This window comes from Triticum urartu, chromosome 2 (assembly GCF_003073215.2).
Source record: "Triticum urartu cultivar G1812 chromosome 2, Tu2.1, whole genome shotgun sequence".
Classification (NCBI taxonomy): Eukaryota; Viridiplantae; Streptophyta; class Magnoliopsida; order Poales; family Poaceae; genus Triticum; species Triticum urartu.
In genome coordinates, this window is record NC_053023.1 from 5759250 (window position 1) to 5763399 (window position 4150).

The 4150-nt window shown below is 43.6% G+C and overlaps 1 pseudogene; it reads left to right on the top strand.

Moving 5' to 3' along the window:
* Window positions 1-642: 642 nt before the first annotated feature.
* LOC125534697 lies at window positions 643-3722 on the top strand (annotated as a pseudogene).
* The last annotated feature ends 428 nt before the right edge of the window (window positions 3723-4150 follow it).

A 4150-nucleotide genomic window follows, 5' to 3' on the forward strand; every position in this document is an offset into this window, starting at 1 on the left:
CGAAAAACTACCATTTTTTCATTAATCCTTGACTAAAAACTACCATGTCTGAAAAGTGTCCGATTTGGCTCTTTTAAACACGTTTCTGACTAGTTGGGACCACACATAAACGGGCTAAAAAGCAATCGGGTCCCTAGTTTTTTTTCAAAAAAGCAATCCAAGTATCCCCGTATCGGACGTATCCCCGTATCCATGTTTTTAGAAAATTGACGTATCGGACGTATCCCCGTATCGCGTATCCGATACGTATCCAAGTATCCGTGCAACATAGCCCACCGTCGCACCGCCGTGTCCGCGGCCCCCTCCTCCGCGCTGCCGCCGCCTCCGCTCTTCACCACCATCCTCCTCCTCCTGCCGCTGCCGCTGCTACAGGACTGGATTGCTTTTTTGAAAAATAAATAGGGACCCGATTGCTTTTTTAGCCCGCTTATGTGTGGGCCCAACTAGTCAGAAACGCGTTTAAAAGAGTCAAATCGGACACTTTTCAGATATGGTAGTTTTTAGTCAAGGATTAACGAGAAAATGGTAGTTTTCCGCACAAATTTGTAAAGTGGTAGTTTGTAGTCACGGTTCCACGAATTGTGATAGTTTTTTGTTAAATACTCTGATTTCCAACTGGAAAGAGAAACGACGGATTGAGGTCCGTATATTTTACGGGTGTAAAGCATGAAAAACGACAATCCAATCAGGGCGTAAGTCATTTTTTGCAGAGGCATTTTTCAATACACCAAGTTGACAGTGACATATATCAAATTAACAGTACAAGTAAAGAAAAGAAACTGAAGCAGCAAGTCCACACAAGTTAAGTCAAACCCAATTTCACACGGCGGGCAAAGACTTACTCAAACATTAGCAGGGCACCACCACGTCGTATATATAGCATGCCGATGCATCCAGCACTAGCCACAGTGCCTCATACTACCTTGCCATAGGCAGTCGCCTTCAAATCTTCCATCCAGAACACCAGCCCAGGTCTCCAGTCAAAATTGAGCAACACCCCAAATATTTAGTATCACCATCGCTAATTTTATCCCTCTTCCATCACGCCACTCGAGCTCTGAGTCGAGGTGGTTCGCGATCAATGGATATCCTCGTCTCTGCAATCGTAGGCGACCTCATCAGCAGGTCAGCTTCGTTCGTGATCAGCAAATACTTCCAGCAGCAGCCTGGCATCGACCGGATTCTGCGGAGGCTACAGAGTGTCCTACTGAGAATCGACATCATCGTCGAGGAGGCCGAGGCGCGGGACATCACCAACCAGGGGATGCTCCGTCAGCTCAAGATGTTGAGGCAAGGAATGTACAGAGGCCGCTACGTTCTCGATGCCTTGAGCTTCCAAGCTTCCCTCGACGAGAAGGAGGGGGAGGAGGAGATGAGCCACTCCTCATCTGCACTGTCTAAAGGCAGTTCAATCAAACGCCTTCGTTTCTCTCACACACGTTGTGGTAGCAGCAACAGAGAAGCAGTGTTGTTCGGCACGAACAACATGCGAGAAGAACTGCAACGGATGGTGGACACCCTTGAAGACACCGTGGCTGGTATGAAGGAGTTTCTTTTCTTCTTGCAGTTATATCCTCGCATCCTCCGCCAACCTTATGGCACGTATTTGCTATTGGACAACTGCATGTTTGGTCGCCAAACAGAACGGGAACGGGTCCTAAATTTCTTGTTGTGTCCTACTCAAGATTTGGCTGTACTTCCGATCGTTGGTCCAATAAGAGTAGGGAAGAGCACTCTTGTTGAGAATGTCTGTAGGGATGAGAGTGTGCGTGATCGCTTCTCGATGATCCTCTTCTTTCCAAAAGGAAGTCTTAAGGATGAAGGAGTGATCAACCTGAGAGAAAACAATATTAAATTCAGGCATCAGAATTTTGCTTCTCGAAACAGGTTGCTGATTATTATTGAACTAGCCAAGGATATTAACGAGGAAACATGGAGAAGTCTGAAATCTTCCGTAACCTGCATGACACCTTGTGGCGGGAGCAAAATCATAATTACCAGTCGGTCAGATAGAATTGTGAATCTGGGAACAACGGAAGCACTTCGACTGGACTATATCTCTCAAGAAGCTTATTGGCATTTTTTCAAGTCAATTGCATTTGGAAGCATAAATTCCTGGCGAGCATCCAAAACTGGCAACTATGGCTATGGAGATCGCTTTGGAACAGAGACAGTGTTTCACAAGCGCGCATGTTGTTACTGGGTTACTGCAACAGAACTTCAATGCTCAATTCTGGTGCGCAGTTCTTGAATGTGTACGAGCAAGTAAACAGGCAAATCTCCTTATTTGACCATAACCCGTACCTTCGTTTGCGGGAAGATGCACCAGTGTATTGTTGGAGATTGGTGAAGAGCCACAGATATTTCATGCTTTGCAACTATCATCAGTCAGATTCCAGTGAGAATGTCCCTAAGATCAATCTGCGGGACATTCTCTTAGGATGTGGTGGTACACTACCCTGTGGAGAATTTGAGGCTCTTGCATGGAGGTCTCGCATACCGCCCTACTACAACTACACAATAAGCTGTAACATGCAAGCACCCAGAAACTTTACCGTGGGGAAGGAAGAAGCGTGTGCATCAGGACTCAGGAGGAAGAACGTTTGATTTGAGTAACATGTGCTGTCTGGCTCACATCATGTATGTAACTGCCTTCTCCTATACACTGTCTTTAGAACAGTCTTGTATGTATCCTATTGATCTGTGTGGGTGCTATATAAACCTAAGCATTGTAATAAATCTTGGATATGAAGAAAAGAGGAGATAAAAAATGCCCCAAATTTGCTCTGTTTCTCATGTGTTTGATCCTTGGGCAAAAGCCAACAAGTTTCAATTCCTCAGTCACATGTATTTCCTGTGACAGATTATTTTCTTGTTGGGTTTAAAGATCAGAAAGATAAGCTGGAACGAGAGGAGCGGCATTGCCTGGTGCTCAGGGCGTGAGGAGGTAACCACAATGATAAAATTAAGTTGTTGGTTTCCTGTCTATCATCCAATGAACTGAGCTGCATTATTTATCGTTTGACTCAAACTAAAAAGAATGTGATAAATCAATGGGGAGAAGGAAAAAAATAGATTGAATTCAGCAGTCTGCTGTGTTCTTGTTGCAGTAGCAACGGACAAAGGCCATATATATGGGGGTACAAGCAAACCATACACCAACCTCTCTAATGCCCAATTATGCTAGTAAGAGTTTGTATAACCAACTCCCAGGTTCTTTGGATAAAAAATCATGACATCCATTGAAAGCTTAGGCAGTATAAAAATGATTATAATTCTCATAAAATGCATAGCACAAGCTTGAACAAGTATCAGGACATTGCTGATGAGGGAACAGAAGACTTAATATTGGATAAGGTGAGGCTGCTAAATGTCGACCATACAATAACTGCTTAATATTGGATAAGGATAAGGTGAGGCTGCTTAATATTCTCCTTATGTTTGACCATAACCCGTACCTTCGTTTGCGGGAAGATGCACCAGTGTATTGTTGGAGATTGGTGAAGAGCCACAGATATTTCATGCTTTGCAACTATCATCAGTCAGATTCCAGTGAGAATGTCCCTAAGATCAATCTGCGGGACATTCTCTTAGGATGTGGTGGTACACTACCCTGTGGAGAATTTGAGGCTCTTGCATGGAGGTCTCGCATACCGCCCTACTACAACTACACAATAAGCTGTAACATGCAAGCACCAGAACTTACCTGTGGGAAGGAAGAAGCGTGGTGCATCAAGAGGAAGAACATTTTATTTGAGTAGCACACTATCTGTGACTCATATCATGTATGCTACCGTGTTGTCCTGTGAATTAGGAAATATTATTACTCTGCCTTAATTAGGAGTCTTGCTAAATAGTTAACATATATGTCTACTAACATGTAGGCACGGAGGACTTCTATCCTAGTAGCATAAGTTTGCATGTCAAGTACATTCTGGTTGTGTTTGGGCAAGTACTTTCAGAATCAAAACAATGTTTGCATTGCCGGTTAAATCAGAGTCCAAGATAAAATGTATTTATAAAGTTGAGTGCTTGAGTCCATATCCGATTGATCTGGATACTATGGGTACTGTATAAACCTAAGCCTTGCAATAATCCTTGAACACGAAGAAAAGAGTACAGAAAAGTGTCCCAAATTTGCTCTGTTTTT